The sequence below is a fragment of the Saccopteryx leptura genome, chromosome X (genome assembly GCF_036850995.1).
Source record: "Saccopteryx leptura isolate mSacLep1 chromosome X, mSacLep1_pri_phased_curated, whole genome shotgun sequence".
NCBI classification, from domain to species: Eukaryota; Metazoa; Chordata; class Mammalia; order Chiroptera; family Emballonuridae; genus Saccopteryx; species Saccopteryx leptura.
The window spans coordinates 55,911,828-55,936,682 of NC_089516.1; the positions used below are offsets into that span (position 1 = coordinate 55,911,828).

The 24,855-nt window shown below is 42.0% G+C and overlaps 1 protein-coding gene across 1 annotated transcript in view; it reads right to left on the minus strand.

Moving 5' to 3' along the window:
• Positions 1–24,855, minus strand: part of MAMLD1 (mastermind like domain containing 1) — a 163,563-nt gene that overhangs the window by 78,156 nt on the left and 60,552 nt on the right. The window contains 1 exon segment of the mRNA XM_066357030.1: positions 20,562–20,686. The gene's annotated coding sequence lies outside the window, so the exon portion shown is untranslated.

The window sequence follows — 24,855 nt, forward strand, 5'->3', positions numbered from 1 at the left end:
CTGTATTTATAACTAGGATCATTGCAGATGTAACTGGTTAAGATGAGGTCACACTGGAGTAGGGTGGGCTCCTAATTTGTTATAACTAGTGTCCTTATGAAAAGGGGAATAAACACAGACATGTACACAGAGGGAATGCCATGTGAAGACAGGAATTAGCTGTTAGAAGCCAAAGAACTAAAAACACTACAAGAAAGGAGGGAACAAATCCTTCCATGGCACCTTCAGAGGAAGTGCACCCTTGCTGACACCTTGATCTCAGACTTCTACCTTCTAGCACTGTGAGAAAATAAGTGTGTTTTGTTTAAGCTATCCAGTCTGGTGAAACTTTGTTTGTTATGCCAGCTTTAACAGACTAATGTTGTGGACCGTAAATGGCAAAAAGCCATTGTAGATTTGAGGCTTAGCAAAAGGCTAAGTTCTCCCCCCTCCATCTTCATATTTGGCTATGATACTGAGTATTTGCACCCAGTCTATTTGCTTCCTTGGGTTGCTGGAAGCAATATACATGCTCTTCCTCTGACTTTTTGTTTGTTTCAGATGTTGGTAGATTTTACTAACGCATCCTGTTTTTGCCTTGGGAGAGTTCCTGTCTTAGCCTTGGATGTGCAACTTTGTATCAAGGTCCTTGATTTGCATATGGCTATATAATAAAGCAAACTGGGCCCGACCTGTGGTGGCACAGTGGATAAATCATCGACCTGGAATGCTGAGGTTTCCAGTTCAAAACCCTGGGTTTGCATGGTCAAGACACATATGGGAGTTGATGCTTCCTGCTCCTCCCCACTTTCTCTCTCTCTCCTCTCTAAAATGAATAAATAAATAAAAAAAAATAAAGCGGACTGGGGCTATGGGGCACTCGGATACTGCCAGGCATTTTGAAGAGTCCTCCCAGTCCCATCGTTTTTGTTTTGATAAGTGTGTTTCCTTAATTCTGCACCGTTATTAGGAGCCACACTGGTCCGTGGCAGACTAATACACTGGGGATAAAATATAAAAATATTTCTACAGGAAAAGTGCAGATACCAGTGAAGACTGGTCTGTGTCCAGAACAGAGTGCATTCATTGGTTACTCTAAGCTTCTGAGCTTACTTTCTCTCCTATGGTAAAGCTTCATCTCTTGGTAGAATGACTAGAGCATTCTGAGCCAAGACAGTCTGGCTCTTAGGACTTAAATAACACCCACCAGTTTGGGACTTTTACTGTTATGCTCACCCCACTTGCCTGAAGCCAAATATCATCCTATCCCAGAAAACTCTGAACCAGAGAATCTTACACATGTTATTGTCATGGAAAATGCTTTACAAACTGTTGTAGACACAACTGTAGTGTGGGGGCCATGTGGAAATGGGAAGTAAACAATGGGAAAGAGAAACCTCTAATCAAGATTCATACGGCTAGATGACTGGCTGCATACATACCAGGAAGCTAAGGCCACTCTTACCTCTAGACTTCCAGCCTGGACATTGGGAAGAAGTGAGGGGAGCTGCTGAAAGGGAGAGAATACTGCCTGAAGAATAGATCTATTAACTCACTAGCATTAATCATGGCCATTTTGGACTCTAATCACAGATCACTCTGCTTTAAAAGGGATGGGTTAACTGTTACTAACTATCTTGGTGTTAAGTTGGGCATGAGTCAAGTAGAATGCCCTGGTTTAGCAGGAGTCAGACCTGGGAGAGGCAGGTAAGAGCCCAGGTTGAAAGAGGCATGTCAAGGATTAAGAAAGTGGACTTCTAGATGTCAGTCAAGTCCAGGCTTTGGAGCCCAATGACAGGCCCTGAAGCAGGAAGGCTAGCTTCTCCATTATGAGTTATGGGGCTCTGGGAAAACTACTTAACCATAAAGATTCAGTGTTCTCATATGTAAAACACAAAGTTCTATAGAGAAATATAACTACCATTGGGTGATTACTATAAACAGGACATCCTGTTTGGAATTTACATAAAATCTTTTTACTGGCTCTCTCCAACATTCCTACAAGGCACAAATGAAGAACTCCCTTTCTGCTCCCATGACTCTTGGCAAAAAGTACCTGTCTAGCATGTGGCTCCACCTCTAGCCAATGAGTTGTATGAGGGAGGAAGCATGTCTTATGTCTGTCTGCACCTTCATAGTATTCAGGGTCCACAGCAAGATCAGGAACAATCTGCTGAGTGTATCTGCAGAGTGGTGTCAAGACTGAATGTAGAACTGGAATAAAAGCTTTTGAACGAGTCTCTAAGCCTAGAGTCTTGATGATGTGGTGTACTGGATACCATGTGCCCTTAAGAATACACAGAACATTGTTCAATAATTCTGTGCACATGAAAGGACTGTTTTGGTCCCCCTGAACAAAAATTATTTCAAAATATATCAAAGACCTAAATATAAGATCTGAAACAATAAATTACATGGAAGAAAATGTAGGTAGTAAACTTATGTACCTTGGCCATAGAGAAGAATTTATGAATTTCATCCCAAAAGCAAGGGAAGTAAAGGCAAAATAAATAAATGGTACTATAACAAATTAAAAAGCTTCTGCACAGCAAAAGAAACCAACAACATAACAAATGGGCAGCCAATCAAATGGTAGATGATATTTACCAACAACATCTTTGATAAGAGGTTAATACCCAAATATATAAAGAACTCACAAAGGTCAGCAACGAACAATCAAACAATCCAATTAAAAACTGGGGAGAGGACCTTGTGGGTGGAGCACAGAGCACATTCCTAGCAGCTGCGGCTGATGCAATGCTGTGAGAATAGTCCAGCTCCCACAAGCTTCCTGGGTGTACCAAAGAAGGAAGCTCGCCTGCTATAAGGAAGTGACTTAGCACCAACCACACAGGTCCCTGATCTTTTCAGCCACTGGCTTTGAGGAACATGCTGTAACACCCTATAGGCTGAACCTGTGTATGTAAGCTAGCTTACTTCCTGAATAAAGTGGATCTGCATCACTGAACCTGGTCCCAGGAGTCGGGTCTTTGTGTCTCCATCATCCTCACCGCCGGCAGGACTTGTCCACAGGACCTGAACAAGCAGTCCTCCCAAGAATACACACAAATGGCCAACAGATATATTAAAAGATGCTCATCATCATTAGCTATTAGAGAAATGCAAATCAAAACTACAGTTAGATACCACCTCACACTTGTTAGATTGACTGCTATCAACAAGACAGGTAATAACGAGTGTTGAAGAGGCTGTGGAGAAGAAGGAACACTCATTCACCGCTGGTGGGAATGGAGATTGGTACAGCCATTATGGAAGAAAGTACGGTGGATCTCAAGCAATTAAGAATAGAACTACCATATGACCCAGCAATCCCTCTACTGGGTATATACTCCAAAAACTCAAAAACACTGGTGCCTAAAGACACATGCTCCCTCATGTTCATTGAAGCATTGTTCACAGTGGCCAAGCCATGGAAACAACCAAAGTGCCCCTCGATAGAGGATTGGATAAAGAGGTTGTGGTACATATATACAATGGAATACTGCTCAGCCATAAGAAATGATAACCTATCATCATTTATGACAATTGGATGGACCTTGAGAACATTATAATAAGTGAAACAACTAAATCAGAAAAAGTCAAGAACTACATGATTTCATAGATAGGTGGGATATAAAAATCAGACTCATAAAAGTGAACTAGTTACCAGGGGGAGAGAATTGAGGGGATGGAAGAGTGACGGAAAATGATTTGACTTTTGGTGATAAGCACACAACACAATCAACAGTTCAAATGTTATAGAAATGTTTAACTGAAACCTATATACTCTTATTCATCAAGTCACCCCATTAAATTTAATTTTCTAAATAAAAAAATTAAAAAAAGCTATAGAAGCTAAATTGCCCTGGATGGATAGCTCAGTTGGTTAGAGCGTCATACTGAAGTGCAGAGGAACAGATTAATGTTCCTCTCTCTCTCCCCCCCCATTCCTTTCTCTCTAAGATCAATAAAAAAATTACAAACCTTAACTTTAAAAAAAATAAAAATAAAATAAAAGCTATAGAAGTTTTTAAAAAAGAAAGAAGACTGTTTTGGGAGTATGCAAAAGCTTCAGGGTATAAATCATAGCCTTGTGTTAATACATATATCAATATTTTAAAACACCACTTTTAGTTTTTAAAGTTAACTTTAAAAAGCTCACAGTGAGCCTGACCAGGCAGTGATGCAGTGGACAGAACATCGAACAAGGATGCGGAGGACCCAGGTTTGAGACCCTGAGGTCCCCAGCTTGAGCGCGGGCTCATCTGGTTTGAGCAAAGCTCACCAGCTTGGACCCAAGGTCACTGGCTCAAGCAAGGGGTTACTTGGTCTGCTGAAGGCCCATGGTCAAGGCACATATAAGAAAGCAATCAATGAATAACTAAGGAGTTGCAACAAAAAACTGATGATTGATGCTTCTCATCTCTCTCCATTCCTGTCTGTCCCTATCTGTCCCTCTCTCTGACTCTCTGTCTCTGTAAAAACAATAAATAAATAAAAATAAATTAATTAATTAAAAGAATAAAAAAGCTTACAGTGAGCCTGATCAGGCGGCAGTGCAGTGGATAGAGCATCGGACTGGGAAGCAGAGGACCCAGGTTCAAAACTCCGAGGTCACCAGCTTGAGCACAGGCCCTGTGCACAGGCTTGTGCACAGGGTCTCTGGCTTGAGCACAGGGTCACTGGCTTGAGCCCAATGGTCACTGGCCTGAAGCCCTAGGTCTCTGGCTTGAGCCCTAGGTTGCTGGCTTGAGCAAGTGGTCACTCACTCTGCTGTAGCCCTCCAAGTCAAAGTACATATGAGAAAGCAATCATTGCAACTAAGATGCTGCAGTAAAGAATCAATTCTTCTCATCTCTCTCCCTTCCTGTCTGTATATCTCTATCTGTCCCTCTCTATCTCTGCCCCCCTCCAAAAGCCCACAGTGATGTGGAGAAACTGGAACCTCCATATATTGCTGATAGAAGTGTAAAATGGTACAGTCACTCTGGAAAACAGTTTGTTAATTCCTGAACAAGATAAAAGTAAAGTAGCTATATGATCCAGCAATTCAACTCCTGGGTATATATTCAAAAATTTTTAAATATGTCTACACAAAATCTTGCTCATAGCAGCATCTTTATAATGGATAGAAATGACTGAAATGTCCATCAACTGGTGAATGGATATGCAAGTGTGATATATCCATACAATGGAAAATTACTCAGCTAGACCAAGGACTGAGGTGTTGACCCATGCTGCAACATGGATGAATCTTGAAATAATTATGCTGTGTGAAAAATCCCAGGTAAAAAGGGCCACATATTTCAAGTTCCATTTATATGAAATGTCCATAATAGACAAGTCCACAGAGACAGAAAGTGGCTTTGTGGTGCCTAGGGTTGTGAGGAGGGAGAGAATGTGGAGTGACTACTAATGGATACAGTGTTTCATTTGAGAGTAATGAAAATATTTTCAGATTGTGGCAATGGTTCCATATCTCTGAATACAGTAAACACAACAAATTGTACATTTTCAAATAATGAATTGTATGGTATATGAATTATATACTAATTAAGTTTTTTATGAAGCTCAAATTGTTATCACTCCTTAATCTAACTTGGAGTTTTAGAAATATATTCCTTTTAGAGAATGGATGAAGCAAAATCTTTTCAGATTTTGGAGGAAAATCAAGTTTAATCCTTCTTTCTGGTCCCTGCCCACCACTCAGTGTGGCCCTGAAGTCTTACACATGAGTAAGGTATTTTGTTTTTCTTTTTCCCTCGAAATGATTTTTAAAATCTATGCTGTTTGCTGTTTCTAGACTTACCATACAAGAATAAGGAAATGCGGAGCCAGCTACCTAGGAGGAAAAAAGGTGGAAATGGTTTGGTTCTGTAGCTATTTCAGCAGTTAATAGCTTCAGAGTGTAGAAATAGCTTGTAAACATGTGGCACTTGGACCCATGCCAGCCCTAACAGCAGGCTGAAGCCAGAAAATAAAGGTTTGCAAATCATTTTTAGCTAGTGATCTAGGAGAAGCAGTGAGTGGAGCATGAGAGCCTGAGAGACCTGGGTTCACTTCCATCTTAAATCGCTTGACCTCTTTGAGTCTCACTTTCCTCATCTGCAAAATAGAGTGGATCCCATTTGCTCTTTTTGCCTCACTTGTACTGTGTGAGGGTCAGATGAGAATTTGAACCTGAAAGCTCCGGGATAGAGGTGCAGGGGTAGGGACACCCTTGTCTGCATTGAAGAAAATTGAGCCAGAAACTTAGCTGAATGGAAGCAGTCACTTTTCTGTCCTCCCACTCCTTTATAATAAAGCTTGCTTAGACTCCTGGAATGTTAATATTGGGAAGGAAAACTAAAAATTATAAGGTAACCCCCTTCTTATACAGATAAAGAAATCGAGGCAGACTTGTCCAGGTAGAGCTGACACTAAAAGTCAAGTTCAGGCCCTGGCCGGTTGGCTCAGTGGTAGAGCGTCGGCCTGGCGTGCAGAAGTCCCGGGTTCGATTTCTGGCCAGGGCACACAGGAGAGGCGCCCATCTGCTTCTTCACCCCTCCCCCTCTCCTTCCTCTCTGTCTCTCTCTTCCCCTCCGGCAGCGAGGCTCCATTGGAGCAAAGATGGCCTGGGTGCTGGGGATGGCTCCTTGGCCTCTGCCCCAGGCGCTAGAGTGGCTCTGGTCGCAGCGGAGCAACGCCCAGGAGGGGCAGAGCATCACCCCCTGGTGGGCGTGTTGGGTGGATCCCGGTCGGGGCACATGCAGGAGTCTTTCTGACTGTCTCTCCCCGTTTCCAGCTTCAGAAAAATACAAAAAAAAAAAAAAAAAAAAAAAAAAGTCAGGTTCACTGAATCTCAATAGGGACACAACTGCAGAGAGCTGGACTGAAGACAGGCATGTGATCTAATATTCCCTCAGGTTCACATTCCAAAAAGGATTGGGCAGAAGAAGTCTAATAAATCCCTAAGGTAGCCTCCCAAGTTATCTGGTGACCCTGCCTTTCTTCAAAGAAGTGCCAGAAACATTGAAGTTGCAGCCTCTCCCTACCAACGCTGAGGAGCCGGGCGCTTCACTCTTTATGTTTCACTTTCTTTCAATACACTAAAGAGTTTGGCTGGGAGGACCTTATACAGCTTGCCAGCTGGCACCAGCTCTGCATCAACTTTCCTCCATGGTCATCCACCTATTATGATTTGCCAGCCAGAGCAGACAGACTTCGTTTCAGAAGCTGCTGATGAGAACCTAGACTGACTCCAGATTCCTAGTGGGGCTGGGGATCCCTCTTTCTACATTAAAGACTTGTGACCACCCCCACCCCAGCTTCTAAAGATGGCAGTGTGGGAGATCAGAGCCCTGGGTCATTAATTAAGGTAATACTCAAGAATTCTTCCTCACTTTCAGAGCCCAAAGTGCTCTAAAAAGAATGTTGGAAGAAACAAGACCACAGCTAGGAGAGAATGTGGGCAGTTGTCACTGGGCATTGCAAGGAGATGTTCTCTTAGGCCTGCATCCACAGTCCAGCCTCATGTCTCTAACTACACTGTGATGGGTCCAATGAGAAAACTACCTAAGAAAGTGGTTTGCAGGAGGAAAGGATACTTAACAAGTGGCCAAAAGGAGCAGTGAATTAAAAGAAGAAACAGAACAGCCAGTTTAAAAAGAAAATGAAGGCTATTATTAGCCAAGAAATGATTTGTGAAGAGTTCATGCTCTGGTTGTCTTCCTTGATGCATTCCACTCTTTAAATGAATTTCAAATAATAGGGAAAAATCTTAGTGTTATACTGAGAGACTTCATGTGGAGTCTTATTCCTCATGATGGAAGGAAAATGTGCTTTTGGTAATGATTAAATTATCTCCATTGTTGGAATGCTTTGCAAATACTTTAGATATTATTTCACAAATAAAAAAAGAGGCAAGGCTACTACCATCAGCTTTAGAGGAAACAATCTAAATTTCTAGATATGTACTGCTGAGTTGGCAACAATGGCTCTGGTTTCCAAATACAGTGAGAAAATTGCTGTGCATTTCCTAACAGTCAACAAAATTTACACAAGAAGGCATTAAAGACTAATGCAATTTAATAGGCAACCATTCAGTTGCATGACATAATAAACAGGCAAGACCAATGCTGTGCAGACAGCCATAATTGGCTTCTGAAAGAATTTAAAAGGGAAAGTAAGAATAATTTTCATAAGCTACTCTGGTTGATATCAAGAGCAGATCTCCACAGTTCAAACTCTCTGAGTCAACTTCTATAGCTGGTCTTATGCCGAGTTCACCTGTTTATCATGCAGAAAGCTCCATTGCTGTGATCCATCATGAGCAAAAGAGAACCTGCCAAATACCAAGTAGATCTTAGATTAAGTCACTTGACCCATGGCTACTATTACTCCATCCCGTAAGCACAAATGTTAATACTAGAGCAAATAAGACATCTTTTTTTGATCAAATCTGTTTTACATGAATCAGAAACAAACAAACAAAATGCCACTGGCTGGATCTTAAAAATGTGGAGGCTGTATGTGTAGTGTGCTAAACTACCAGGAGAAGGAATTTCAAGAAAACAGCCCGAGTCCTGCTTCAAGCTTATCCCATCCTGCTCAGTAGCTCCAGCTAGCTTTGTTCACCTGAACTTAACTTTATCCACTTTATTTATTCTGGACTGATTTCTTTAAAATTCAAATCAGTACCACTTCCACAACTTCAATAGTCTTTCTTGCTCTAATTCCTTCAAGGATAAATATTTAACTCCATTTGGGGATCAAATACAAATGCATATTCTGGGGCTTAAGGATTCAGTTAGAGCTCAACAGGCATATTAGTACAACACATGACAGACCCCCGGAGCTCCAGGCTCTTCAATGGAGTGTCATCCATAACCATTCCTCAACTGTGCACTGACTTTTAGGAACTCGGAAACACTTTAAATAAACACTGCCAGACTTCGCAGTTCATTGATTCAATCACCCACCCATTTATTTATCCAATCAAACTGCCTGTGTCATACTGATTCATCTTTCCTCTTTTTTGCTTATATAAAGCAAATAAGAAACTTGTAGAGAATGTATACGAAGAGATGTTTATATTCTGTATTGCAGTGAAGTTCAGGTAAAGTACTATAAGCTATATAACCTTTATGTATCTAAAGTATTGTTTTATTAATGGTTACCTTTCAACATATTTAAGAAGCCTCTGGTGGTTTATAAAATTCTTTTCATATTAATTTAAGATTTTTTTTTATGAGAAGGTATCTCTGCTGGGCTTCTCCTGGGCATTAGAAGTTAGAGGTGGTAGTCCACAGAAAAATGGTCTCTGCTTTGCATAAAAACATCTTCCAACTCTAAAAACATTTGTCAATATACTCAAAAGAATCTGAATAAAACAAATCCAAGGCTTATTATTCAGTTTACAGGATTTTGCACAGGTGTTCATTAAAAATCTCTGAAGTTGGGCCCTGGCCGGTTGGCTCAGCGGTAGAGCGTCGGCCTGGCGTGCGGGGGACCCGGGTTCGATTCCCGGCCAGGGCACATAGGAGAAGCACCCATTTGCTTCTCCACCCCCCCTCCTTCCTCTCTGTCTCTTCCCCTCCCGCAGCCAAGGCTCCATTGGAACAAAGATGGCCCGGGCACTGGGGATGGCTCCTTGGCCTCTGCCCCAGGCGCTGGAGTGGCTCTGGTCGCGGCAGAGCGACCCCCCCCCCCCCGGAGGGGCAGAGCATCGCCCCCTGGTGGGCAGAGCGGCGCCCCTGGTGGGCGTGCCGGTTGTTCCCGGTCCGGCGCATGCGGGAGTCTGTCTGACTGTCTCTTCCCGTTTCCAGCTTCAGAAAAAAAAAAAAAGCTGAGGTTGGAATCAGGAACCTTGGGTTTAAGTCCCAGCTTGAGGAGGTCACTGTCTTCAAGAATGTAATTTTGAGCTTCCTCATCACTCTGTCTCTCACCAGCCTGGCCACCTCTGCTTGTCTGTATCACTTGATGTCAACTGAGTACCAGACTGCAGTGTGGCTACAGCAGAACTTTCACCTTCGTGCTTAACAGGCTACTGCTGTCACTGTAATCTGAAACCATGGTAATATTGCTGGCAGGCCTAGGCCACTGCTGAATCATATTGAGCTCACAGTCAACTAGAAATTTTTAGTTTATTTCTCAAGGCACAGTTCACCCATCTTACACTTGGGCAGATGGAGTTCAGGACCAAAATGTAAGACCTGACATTTACCCCATTATATTTCCCATAAAAATTTCAAGTTTGTTAAGACCTCTTTTGGATCCTAATTCCATGCTGCTGAAAATTCTCACCTTCTGGCACACTGTCAGGGGCAAATTTGGTAAGAGTGATTGCTCCATCTCATCTAGATCATTGGGAACAAATAAAGCAGGCCAGGAGGGAGCCCTGGGACTTACTTCTAGAATTCCATGGGGAGACATTAATCTGTTATCCACAGCCTTTGGATCCAGTCCTTTAATAGGTAACACAATCACATAACTGGACTATAAATGAAGATTTCACAACAGATGCTGCCAAATGCTTTGCTGAGGTCTAAAAACACTTGCCTGCTTTTCTCTGACCTACCTACCCAGTGAGCTCTTCCAACAGAAAAGGAAGCTGTGCTCACAACACAGCTGTTCCTGATGAATCTGTGGCAGTTTTGAGGGGTCTCTGCTCCTTCTGTTTTAGACCTAATTTTACTGGCTTCCTTTTTTCACTCACTCACTCACTTTCAGGGAGACACATCAAAAACTGTAACTAGATAAGCTCTGCAGTTTAAGGAATTATATTCTGGAAACTTGTATGTATGTGCCCATCTTTTTTGCAGTTCTGCATGATTCCTTAAGGGTCCATAATAAAGGTTCACAGTCTTGTTAGCAAGTGCCGTTTCCCTGTGTCCTGGTCTGTTGTTGACCTTGGCCATCAACTGGGCAACCCTCTCACATTCCTTTCATCCATCCCAGTTTTTAAGTGTAGCAGATCAGCATCCCTAGCAGGTTAAAGATCATTTTCTTCTACAAAGAAGCCTGAGGCTTTTCTTTAAAAAAAAAAAAAAAAGCCTTTTTCTGTGAGAAGTATCTCTCCACTAGAGCCAGTTAATCCAGGGGTATGATGTCTCGTTGCATTCTTCTCTCGTTCAGGGGAACACTCCCCAGCATTTTATTCCTGACTGATGTATCTCAGCTGCTTCCTTCAGTTGCTCTTGTCTCTCCAGAAAGTATGGAGTTTTTCTCTTAGTGTTATGAGCCTTAAACTGCTTGTTTTTTGCTAGTGGAATGTGGTTTCTTCCTATCTATCCTGTCTCATGTCTCTTCATGTTTCTGACTCAATCTTCTGTCTTCAAAACAGTGTTCCTGAGTAACATGGGATTGGGGAAGCTGTGTACAAACTCTTAAATGGACAGGGTGGGCTTATTCTGAACTTCCCTCAGCTCACAGCCTTCCAGTGATGGCTGAGCATCAGTTGCTGCATTTCCAAAACAAGAAGCATACTATGCTTATACAGAAGGGAAGAATCTGAGAAATACTGTGCAAGAGAAGTCAAGTGGGGGCAACTGAGGGGTCAGTGAAAAGAAAAAGACATCTCAGATGATTCCCCAAGACCCGTCAATAGACAGAACAGGTGTTCTGATTACACACATTAACTAGAAATATAAGGACCGTCAAACGAACATCTCAAAAATTCCAAAGGCAGGTTTATGACACCTCAGCTAGCTAAAGGGAAGTTGCAAATGGAGTAAAATTAATAGTATTCATTTTCATCAAAAACAAACTCATTAGGCTACTTTTGAGAGAGGGAGAGAGAATGAAACCCAGCTCTGAAATCAAATTAGTGCAGGGAGGTGTCACAATTCCATACAGTCCATCAGTTCATGTGGTGTCCACTGGGTTGGGCTGGAATGGCCAACAAGATGTATAGCAGAACCAGGAGAGGGACTGGCCGGAGAAACAGAAAAGAATTGCAGACTGGTAGTGAGTTGGCAATAGGGGCAGTCCACCTGGGTGGATATAAGAAGGGAAACTCCTGAGGATGGACCTGGAGAGGTAGATCTGTGTGAGTATTGGCTGGCCCTCTATCTGTGTGGACGGGTGAGTTAGTGGAAGCCTGGGAGGGAAGTGCTGAGGAAAGGTACAATGTAAGGAGAGTAAAGGAAAGCTCCACATGTTGCTGTCCAGTTAATGAGGAAAACATGGGGAGAACTGAAAGCTTTCCCTCTAGTACTAATGGGTATTTTGATGTGTTCTGATGTCAGGTCTGGAGCCTAAGAGCCCCCACATTTTTGCCTGCAGCTAAAAGTATATATTTGGTCTCCCAGTGTTGTTCATTTGCTGATTCAAGGACAGCTTTTCTTCCTAACTAGTGATTGTTTCCTTCTTTGAAAATCGGGATCACCATAGTAACACCATTTGGGCACTTTTAAATACTTGTTTTTTAATATACTTCTAGACAATATGGTTTTAATTATTACACTTGATTCCCTGAACCTGACTAAAGAGAATGTGATCTGGAAAGCAAACAGGCCAGTTAAGGTGGACTCAATTCACTGGCAGCCTGCTTGCTTCTCCCTTAAGTATATAGTTTATGCTCCTGGGGCTCTAACAGCTCCCATTCGCTTGCTTGCTGGGACCCAGGAAATAAGGAAATGAGCCAGAAAAAGGGTCTTGTTGGGCAAGTTTATATGGCAATCTTGAGATCTGAGCATTGTGGTAGGTGATGAGAGTATCCTAGACACATTGACAGACAGCTTCTAAGCAGCCTCTGGTACAATTTTATACACTTCTCTGCTCACCACAATGGCCTTGGTTAGAGCTTGTCCTTCTGGCTGTGTTGAAGGCCAAATATAGCAGATACATGTATGCCAAAGGCTGAAATGGCCTTGCAGCTGGCAAGGTTGCTCCAAAGCACAGACATTGGTGGCTACCAGCTCCCCCAGCAAAACGACAATTTATCATTCTCCATAAAACCTGGTGTCCTTGCTAATCACTCAGAAAGGAAGTAAGGAGTACTGATAAAATTGTAGGGGGTGTGGGGCACTGGTGGGATCGGAGTCGACTTCTTTGAGCCTCATTATTATTCTGTGAAGCAAACAGGACTGGGGTTCCTATCCCAGAGGAGGGTGCTTTGGCTAGGAAGGAAAATGAGGCACTAGCAGTACGCAGATATAAAGTTCCTTCCAGGGTGAAAATGGCCCCCCTTATTAGGGAAGAAGTAGGGCTGGATACTTGCCTTGCTGTTGAGCCTTCTTTGAATTTTGTAGGGTCTGGGCTTTAGATTCTGTGCCATCCTAAGAAGCAGTGTAAGAGCTGAGCAGTTAAAGCATGGACTGTGGCACACAACGAGTTTGAATACTACCTCTGTTACTGATTGGATGTGTAGCCTTGTGGAAGTTACTCAACTTATCTGGGCATCTGTTTCCAGATCTATAAGAGAGAGATGATAATAATAGCATCTGCTCCATACAGTTGTGATGAAGATCAAAGGCAGGGTATCTGTAATGTGCTTAGACCAGTCGCTGACACATGCTAAGTCCCAGCAAATGTTACTTAGTGGTAGTGTCTTCCTCTAGTCCCAGATCCAGGTCCTGGCAGAGGGGCATTTGGTCACCATGTCAATAGCTTCTGGGTGGAGTGAAACATTGTCATGGTGCACAAAACAACACTGACTGATTTTTCTATCCAGTTTCTCCCCACTAGAATATGATCCCCATGCTAAATACCAGTCCCTAGAAAAGAGAGCCTGGCACCTGGCAGGACCATCAGCAACAAGTGAATAAGAAGGTACAGGAACACGTCCCCTTACATCATATGGCTCTGGAAAGGTTCCAGCATTAGAAAATTACTAACACAGTTGAGTGACAGAGAAGAAAAGAGACCTAAGCAGTCTTCAGTCCTTCTACTGGGATAGAGTGAAAAGCTGGCCCAAAGCCAGGGGACTGGGATTTGAGAGGCACTGCTTCACCCTGCCACTTTCTGGGCTTCATTGTCCTCTCTGGATGATAAATAATGTAAGGCATGCCCCTGTCCTGCACCCTCCAGGAAGTTCCTTTCCCATCAGAGCCCAGTGAGTGAGAGTGTGTGCGCGCGCGCGCGCGCACACACACACACACACACACACACACACATACACACACACACTACTTTAACAAGACAAGAGTAGAAGGAACACACCCAGTTCCTAGGCTTGAGCTCATTACTATCAAGTTCAAGATCAGGCTCAATTTCTGACAGCAATATCTATATACCATTTCTATGTCAATTATAGGAGTCAATTTCTCTGACTTATTTTATAGAATTTTCATTTCCCCTCCTTCCCATTCCTATCTGTGAAACATATTTTAAAAGGACATTTTAGTTTGTATGTTCGTTCACTTAGCATAATACTCTTAATATCCATCCATGTTGTTGAAAGTGGTAGTATTTTTTTATGGTTAAGTATTCATTGTATATCTAATCATTCTTTGAAGGACACTTGAGTTGTTCCCATGTCTTCACCACTGTAAATAATGCTGCAATGAACACAAGGGCACATATATCTTTATGAATAAGTGTTTTCAAATTTTTCAGGTAGACACCAAAAGAGGAATTGCTGGGTCAATGTAACTCTATTTTTAAGTTTTTGAGGAACATTCATACTGTTTTTCATAGCTGCTGCACCACAGAATGATGATTACCAGAGAGGAAGGAGGGTGGGAGGAAAAAGAAGAGAGTAAGGGAGTTAAATACATGGTGACAGAAGGCAACTACACTTCAAGTGGTGAGTATATAGTAGATTACACAAATATTATTCTATAAAGTTGTATAGTTGAAATTTATATGATATTATTAATCTCTGTTACCCCAAAAATTTAATTTTAAAAAGCTTTATCTGGCCCTGGCCGGTTGGCTCAGCGGTAGAGCGTCGGCCTGGTGTGCGGGGGAACCGGGTTTGATTACCAGCCAGGGCACATAGGAGAAGCGCCCATTTGCTTCTTCACCCCCCCCCTTCCTCTCTGTCTCTCTCTTCCCCTCCCGCAGCCAAGGCTCCATTGGAGCAGAGATGGCCCGGGTGCTGGGGATGGCTTCTTGGACTCTGCCCCAGGCACTAAAGTGGCTCTGGTCATGGAAGAACGATGCCCCAGAGGGGCAGAGCATCGCCCCCTGGTGGGCAGAGCGTCGCCCCTGGTGGGCGTGCCGGGTGGATCCCGGTCGGGTGCATGCGGGATTCTGTCTGACTGTCTCTCCCCGTTTCCAGCTTCAGAAAAAATACAAAAAAAAATAAAAAATACCAAAAAAAAAAAATAAATAAAAAGCTTTATTGGATTATAATTCACATACATGTGTTAATTTCATATATCTTTTGTTAGGATTAATCAGAGTTATGTAACTATTATTATTATTATTTACTATTATGAATAGGACCACTTTTTTTAGGTGAGAGGAAGGAAGATAGAGAGACTCCTACATGCGCCCTCATCAGGATCCATCCAGCAACCCTTAACTGGAGCCAATGCTAGAATCAACCAAGCTACTTTTAGCACCTGAGTCTGACAGTCAGACCTACTGAGCTATCTTTAGCACCTAAGGCCAATGCTTGAACCAACAGAGCCAGTGGCTGCAAGAGGGGAAGAGAGAGAGAAGGGGTAGAGGGAGGGGAAGAGAAGCAGATGGTTGCTTTTCCTTTGTGCCCTGATTGGGGATTGAACTGGGGACTTCTGCACACCAGGGCTGATGCTTTATCCACTGAGCCAACCAGCCAGAGTGAAATAGGACCTTTTTAAAAATTACCTTTTTAAAATTTAAAATAAAAAAGGCTGTTGCACATTTATATAATAATAAAAAAAATTTCCATTAAAAAAAGACATTTTAGGAAACCGGTACATTTTGACAGGAAAGATTTAAAATTGCCACTGGCATAAATACAGGAATTGAGGATGCTGTTTTGTGTGCGTCTGAGAGAAAATATTCTGTGGAGAGGCAGCTCAGCTCACTACTTTATTTGAAGTGCATGGACCATGCCCTAGCAGAAATAAAGATGATCTCATACTAGTTAAGTGTTTTTGCATCATTTTAGGTTGTTCATTTTGCCACTTTTGCTTCCAGGAACCAAATCTCATCTTGGCAGCCATGGTCCCCATCCCAAACTCCTTGACATGTTTGTTTGTTCACAATATTAATAGCTAGTTCAGAATGTGAGGTCTACTTGCTGCCAAGAGCCAGCCACTGGTATTATCCAATCTAATGGGACTGTTACCAAGAGGCAAAGTCAGAGACATGAACTTGTATATGATCCACAATAATGCTGATGAGCCTGACCTGTGGTGGCGCAGTGGATAAAGCGTCGACCTGGAATGCTGAGGTCGCCAGTTCAAAACCCTGGGCTTGCCTGGTCAAGGCACATATGGGAGTTGATGCTTCCTGCTCCTCCCCCTGTTCTCTCTCTATCTCTCCCTCTCTCTCTCTCTAATAAAAATGAATAAATAAAATATAAAAAAAAGTAAATAAATAATGCTGATGACCCAGCAAAGAAAGTGCCAAACTGTACCCACATTTCATAAAAAGCCATACAACAATTCAAGAGAAACTGCATTGGGTGGTTAAAGTATCAGACTGATAGCTCAGCAGGCCATTCAACTTCTCCGTGGAGCTCCTCAAGTTTTGCAGCACACCTGATTTCTTGGAGCATCCCATAGTATCCCTACAGAAGACGTTGTTCAATCCCTGCCAGGAAAAATGGAGCTAGCTCCCTTCTCTGTCACATTCTATTTCTCCATAGTTTTAAATCCTTTTGCTAGTCATCACATTGGATTGCGTTTCTCCATCATGTGTCAGCAAATTTAACAGGTGGAGGGCAGCATACACAAATGCTAGCAGAGAAGCTTTTGAAAACAGCTCATGTAACCAAATACCAGTATTTGAGTAAACTATCACCCAGGACAACTCCCCCACAGGGGTTCTGCAAGTCTAGCTACTCAAGGTTTCCATTTGCAGACATAAACATCCACTTAAGAGTTCTTTCTGAAAACACCATTGAAGCCAACATTTGAACTCAAGTAATGTTAACAGGGCTGCATAGTCACTAAACTCACTTTTCTGCCGTGTTCCTTTGCAATACTCTCCTGGAAGAATGTACTGGAATCTTAGAGATAAAACTTGACATAGAAATAAGTTACCAGTACTTAGAAACATTGGATTTAAAATTTTTAAAAATTGTACTCTGTAGGTAAAGAGAACAGACCCCCCCCCTATTGAAAACAGATCCTTTTGCAAAATTGCTGAAATGGAATTTATCAAGAACAGATAACATTAATCAAGAAAAACCTGTTCTTTTCATGATACAAAACTGTGTAGATGGAAGAATCAATAGACTGAAAATGAAATTAATTTAGACTACAGGAACATTTTGTTTTCTTCCCTGAACCCCATATGATGTTTCAGATTTTCCCACCAACATTGTGGTAAGAGCAACCCCTCCACTCCCCTCTCCCAGTGTTGTGCTAGTAAATGTTTAACAAGCAACTCTCAAAGGCCAGGGCGGGGGAGGGGAAGCTCTGATTCGAAGCTCTCTTGCAGCACCTGATGATCTCTGTTGTAAATACTCTCACTCTGGCGATTTTAAGCTACCAACACGATGTCTACACAGCTCACAAAATTACTGAAAATGTAATAATTTGCTTTCTGGATCTGGTGCACTACCCCTTCCCCTGTCTGTGTATGTCATATAATAATTATTAGCTAATCTTTAATAAGGGCTAACATCATACCAGGATGTTTTTTACAAGCTTTATCTCATTTACTCCTCTTCAAAACTAGGAGGTAGACCCGCAGCCAAGACTCCATTGGAGCAAAGATGGCCCGGGCGCTGGGGATGGCTCCTTGGCCTCTGCCCCAGGCGCTAGAGTGGCTCTGATCGCAGCAGAGCGACGCCCCGGAGGGGCAGAGCATCGCCCCCTGGTGGGCAGAGCATCACCCCTGGTGGGCGTGCCGGGTGGATCCCGGTCGGGCGCATGCGGGAGTCTGTCTGACTGTCTCTCCCCATTTCCAGCTTCAGAAAAAAATAAAATAAAATAAAATAAAATAAAATAAAATAAAATAAAATAAAATAAAATAAAATAAAATAAAACTAGGAGGTAGAGACTATTATTATCCCCATCTGACAGAAAGGAAAACTGATGTTCAGAGAAGTTCAGCAACTCACCCAGAGTCGCACAGCTCATAACTAGGGGAGCTAAGACTGGAACCTAAGTTCTGTTTCTGCTTTGTCAGTATAAAGAAAAGTACAGTATAAGAAAAGGTTGCAAGGTCAACAGTTAGACTTAGCTGAGAAATCAAGGGGGAAAAATCCTAATGAATTACATAAGTTTCAGTGTTGCCTTTACAGGGAACTCTTAACCTAGGGTTCATCGATAAATTTCAGAGAGCCTGTAAAATCAAATGGGAGAAAAAAAAATCACATCTTTATTTCCACTAACCTGTAAAATGTAACATTCCCTAAATTATTAATATTGGCAACAAACCACAGTAACATTCATAGAACATGTGGCTTTGTCACAAAGAGAAATTGAAGATATTTTTATTTTAAATTATGGTCATAGCCAGAATCTCTAAATATCACTACCTGGAAACTGCAGTAGTTATGAGATCTACCTAGATCTTATTTAATGTGTTAAGAAGCACTTAAATAAACATCACAAATTTGTTTTGTGAATCTGATAACCATTTTGATCTAACTGGTATCTTTTGTGATCTCAATTATTTTATTCAGTACATTTAAAAGGTTTGTTTTGTTTTTAGAAAGGTCCTTAAGTTTCACCAGAAAGCCAAGGGCATAAGAATCCTGGCCTTCGAGAGTCATTTCGCAAGCACCCAGTACTGATCCTCTTCCCTTCCAGAAAGTTTGAGAACCAGCTAGGCCCCAGTGAGGTCAGAAAGCACACATCACAAGTACTATAAGGATCCTCCCCTGCCCATGGCTGAGTATAATGAGCCTTCTGATGACTGGTTAAAGAGGTTCTCCTGAGAGCGCCATCTCTGGTTTCCAGACATAGGTGTGCTTGTTTATTTGAGATGGCTGGGCCCATTTAGACAGGCTGTCCCCATGGTCCGTAACCATTTCTGGGCACTCCAACATTTTCCTCTGTGAGACAGCTTGAGACAATGAGACAGACCCTTTTGGGATATGGCTGAGAAGCAGCTTTCAGAAATGAAAATGAAAATGAAAATGAAAATGAAAATGAAAATGAAGTGGAGAAGGCAACTGAAGGAGGAGAGGCGAGAGGCCGAGTCAGACCTCTGACTCCTGTTCTAGGCTATTCTGTAAGTCCTGCTTTATGAAAAAGAAGTTCTATCCTACCTTCTAAGCCCGAATTACTCCTGAGTGCCTCTGTTCCTCCGTCTGTGTCTCTCTTTCTAGGGCCCCAAAGAGCCAACATTTGCCACAGAGAAATTCCAGAACAAGTATATTATTAACTTGATGGAAAAATACTAACAAGGTGGGTTTTCCAGGGAATATGGGACCCACCGTCTCTTGGCTTGAACATCAAGGGATCCGATAGGTACTCAGAGAATCCCAGGGTTATGAGGGAAGTAAAGCTGAAGTTTGGGATTTGGTGCAATCCAGTATGGGGATCACTTGTTTTGGTCATTTTTAGCCAGACTCTGCAGGATGATGGAGGTCGCAGGGCAACGTACCTTCTCTTTCTGACTTGCCTTCTTGGACTACATCTTGCTGAGAAAGGAGGCTTTTGCACAAATTCTTTTTCTTCTTAACAGTGCTACCACTCCCTAGCTATGTGAGAGGGAACAAGGGCTTTATTCTTTCTGTGCCTAAGCATCTTCATTTGTAAAATGGAGGAAATAAAAATAAAATCTACCCATCAGGTGCTGCAAGGGTTAAAAAGAGCCACCAAGCCTGACCTGTGGTGGCGCAGTGGATAAAGTGTCGACCTGGAAATGCTGAGGTTGCCGGTTCAAAACCCTGGGCTTGCTTGGTCAAGGCACATATGGGAGTTGATGCTTCCAGCTCCTCCCCCCCTTCTCTCTCTCTCTCTGTCTCTCCCTCTCCTCTCTAAAATGAATAAATAAATAAAATTTAAAAAAAGACGCACAGAATTAAGGTCATAACGAATTAAGTCAACCAAAAAAAAATTCTCTTTCATAGATATTTAAAAAAAAAAAAAAAAAGAGCCACCAAGTGTGAAGTCCTGAGGACTATGTCTGATCCAGAGAGAGCATCTGGTGAGGAAACGCTGTTGTCACTGCTCTTTGCATGAGGAAAAAAGCATCCAGCACACATGCTTGCCTATGAGGATTGACCTTTCTCTTCCTCCTCATTCTGTCACTTTAAATCCAAGGATGGGCTGAGAAGACTGTATTTCACCAGGGCAGGAAAGACTCCATTAAGTGCAGTTAGCATAAATTTCTGAGATGAAAAGAGAGGTCTGATAAAATGTCTGCAACAAACTCCCTTTTGCAACTCAAGGACTAGAATGAGGCCCTGGTACCGGGCTCAGTTTCTCATCCTTGGATCACGTAGTCTTATCCACATCAGGTATATGGGGAAACTAATGCCTACAGAGGGAAGCAGCCTGACAGTTCTGGAAGAGCTGACCCTTAAAACAGAAGTCTCCTACCTCCAGGTATGGCAGTCTCTTGAAAGCCACAGGAGCACAGAGGCCTCTGTCTGGCAGGATACTTCTCTGAGAAGGCATGGTATCACACAAGCCCCCTTCCCACCACGCCTCTCTCCAATCAGCCTCTAAAGAGAGAAACAGGAAAGAGAAGAAGGGCTTTACAATACAGCAAGCACTAAACAGGTAACATCACATTTGTCCTCTCTTTCTGGCTTATTCCAAGGTGTTGGCCAAGTACACGCTGCCCCACTGCAATGGGTTACAAGGCCTAGAAAGGGGTGCCCAGAAAATTGTGCTAATTCATACTCCAGAGAGTTTTCAATTTCTCTAGTAAGCAGCCAAGAGAAAGGCTCTGAATATTTGGCTGTTCCCTCCCTTCCTCAGCCTTTCAAAGGGATCACCTTGACTCCTGCTGACTTTCTCTTATTTCCAAACCTCTGTCCCCACATCCAGTTTCCCCTTCATCACTTGCCCCTCCTCCCAATCTTGTTTCATAATATAAAACAAAGGTTATTTATGGATCCAGCCCAATGTCTCATTTGCTGCAGAACATGTGTGAAAAACAATGAACCTCTGCCAAGCCCCTAGAGAGTGGTGGATTTTTTAAAAATCACACCAGCATGGAATATAACATTGTATACCCTACCTAGATAAAAACAGTTTAGGTATTTCTTAAAAAGCTAAACATATACCTTATGACCCAAATATTCTACTTCTAGATATTTATTTAAGAAAAAATAAAGAGTATGTCCATACAAACACTTGTTACTTATGTTGACAACAGCTGTATTTATATTCACCAAAAATTGGAAACAACCCAAATGCCAATTAATAAGTGAATGGATAAATAAACTGGGGCATAATCCAGCCATAGAACAGAATAATTTCCAGCAATAAAAAGGAAAGAACAATTGATACACATAACATGACTGAATTTCAGTAAATTATGCCAAATGAAAGAAGCCAGACAATAAAAAAAAGAATTCTTATTCTATGATTCTATTTATACAAAACCCTAGAAAATGTGAAGTACTGAGGATTGGGTGAAAACAGATCAGTGGTTGCCTGGGGACAGTGAAGAGGAGCAAGAGTGAGAGACTACAAAGGGGTAAAAGGAAACTTTAGAGGATGATGGGTATATTCATTATCTTGACTGTGGTGATGGTGTACACGTGTCAAAGCTGATCAAACTGTACTTGAAATATGTGCTGTTTATTCTATCTCAATTATACATCATCAAAGCAGTGAAACAATGCACTCTGCCCCAGCACTTCTGTTTCCAATTTTTAGTGATATCTCTCTGAGCCTCAGTATATGGAAAAATGGGAAATTTTAGACATTTCAGAGGATACATCAATGCACTTTGCTCATCATTCTGATAGGCTTGTGCTTTCTTGATGGGAGTGTCCAGTATATTTTCACTGGAATTTTCTGGAGGGGTTCCAGGAAGCCACAGCCTAGAGAGAAGCTATGAAGGAAACTGCTCTTTAAAAATCACAACCATTTAAAGTGATCCATTCAAGCAATTGAGGAAATGCAGTGGGCCTTGCTTCCTAACACTTTCATTGCTTGTAGTTGATCCACCCAGAACTCAGATGGGAGCATGTAAAGTACCGCCATGTGAGTGGCCTAAGGCAGCTATCAGAAGGGTTGGGCTACCCTGCTTTTCATTGCACTGAACAAATGGGAGTGCCTGTCCACTCACTTGGGCCTTCTGTGCTGTTTGCTCTTTAGCTAAAGGTGTTGAGACTTCCAGCCTTCCTCAGGACCATAGATAGAATTACTGATCTCCAAATGTTCAGAAAACCAGTACTAACATATTGTTTGAAGCCTCTAATGACTTTATTTATTGAGGAAAAGTTTCATAACATAAAATTAGCCATTTTAAGGGCACAATTCAGTGGCATTTAGTAAATTCATAATGCTGCGACACCATAAGCTTTACTTAGTTCCAAAATATTTTCATCATTCCAAAAGGAAATGTTGAATGCATTAGCAGTCACTCCCCATACCAGACCCTGGTAACCATGAATCTGCTTTTGTCTCTGAATTTCTCTCTTTGGGGCAGTTTACATAAATGCAATTGTACAATATATGATCTTTTGTGCCTAGTTTCTTTTCCTTAGTATATTTTAGAAGCTCATCCATGTTGTAGCATGTACCAAGATTTTGTTCCTTTTCATGGCTGAATAATGTTCTCACATATGAACAGCAGTGACTTTTAATATTTTTGCTTTTTCTTTACTTTCTATATAAAAATCTTCAACTAGAACACATACTAGTTAAACTCTGTGTAACTGTCACAAATAAAGGATGAGATGAGGGGTGCTAAAGTAGAGAAGGAAGAACACACCCTGAGAGATCTTGGTTCTAACCTCTCCACCAGGGATCTTCCAAGTCTACGATAAGCACATAACCACTTAAGCCACAAGGTATAATAAACTTGTAGATCTCTTAGGAGACTATCTTTTTTTCTGGCAATAGCATGTGACAACTTCTGAGCAACATCCAGTATTTTTTTTTCCTAACATACCTCCCTTTCAAAAGCAAATGAGTAAGCTATGTCCAAAATACAAAATTATTTTTCCCAAGCCACCAATACATGTGATGCAAGATTTTGATACCATGAATGTCCCCTCCTCAACCCCCCAATATTCCTGAGAGCCCAGTCAATTATTCTTTCCTACCACTAGTTTTCTGTGGCTGCTATAACAAATTGTCACAAACTAGCTGGCTTAAAACAAAATAAATTTATTGTCTTATAGTTTTGCAAGCAGCATGTATGAAATTCAAGTCTTGGCAGGATTGATTCCTTCTGGATGCTCTGAGGAAGACTCTATTCCATGCCTGTTTCCTAGCTTCTGTTACTATCAGCAATCCTTGGCATTGCTTGGTTTATAGATATATCACCCTATCTCTGTCTCTGTGTTCTGAAGGCCTTCTCTTTGTGTGTCTCTATGCGAGCTTTCCTTATTCTTATAAGGATACCAACTGTATTGGTTTAAGGCTAACCTTAATAACCTTATATTAACTTGATATCATTTGCAAAGGCCCTATATCTCAGAGTGGTTACATTCACAGGTTGTGGGGTTAGGACTTCAACATATTTTGGGATGGGGCACAATTCAACTCAAAGTACCATTCAAGTCCCTGAGTTGAACATCTTGCACAGTTGTATTTCTATAACAGACTCTAGCCAATATCTTTGTAGGGGTAAAACAAGAGTCAAGCCTATCTTTGGAGTAATAGCCATCTGTTGACTCTGCCTCTCAACCATCCATCAAGGTTATGTCCTTCTGCTGTCCTGGTTTATCCTCATCATTTTTCCCCTGGACTTTAGTCAAAGCTTCCTCCCAGGGGACCACCCTTGTCTCTATTTTCTGCTTCCCAATTTACTTGTACTTGAAATATGTGCTGTTTATTCTATCTCAATTATACATCATCAAAGCAGTGAAACAATGCACTCTGCCCCAGCACTTCTGTTTCCAATTTTTAGTGATAGCTCTAAACTGCAGTCAGAGCCATCTTTCCAAAAACACTTATCTTACCATCTCCCTTGTTCAAAAATATTAGTGGTGCCACACTCCTTACATGGAAATTTCCAGAGCATGGCCTCTGGAGTTTCCCGCATTTGTCATCCTTCTCTGTCTTGCCTTTAGCCCTCTGAACCCCTTACAGTGCTCAAACTCACTACCTCTGTGCCTAGGCAAAGGTCGAGCTGCTTGGGTGATGTCTTCTGACCTCTATGACCTCTTTATCATTGGAAGTAACCTCTGAGCCATAAGTCCTCTCTTTTCTCTGAACTTCAATATCATTTGGTTCAGAATCATCCAACCCCCTATGTGTTTACTCTGGGCTGGGCATTGGGCTTGGATCTCAGTGGGAGAGGTTGACGTATATGATACATGTCAGATGGCACTAAAAACTAATATAGAAGGGCTTTGAGGGTCACAAAGTCTAACCTGATAACAAGCTCTTACAAGGCAGAAAGTACATTTCACCAGAATTATATTCTCAGTGCTCTGCAGAGTAACTGGCACAGAGCAGGTGCTCAGGAAATGTTTGTGGAATGAATGCTGACTTAAGAGACTGGAGAAATCTTTCCAGAAGTGACATCTGAGTGAGACCTTAATGAGTAATTGGATTCTGATAGAGAAAGAAGACTGAGTGTACAATAAAGAGATAGATCAAAGACAGTCTCTGCCCTAAAGGAATTAGCTTTCTAAAAATAAACTAAAAATCTGAAAGTGACCAATACCTCAATAAAACAGAAATGGCTTAAGGGGGTTCATAG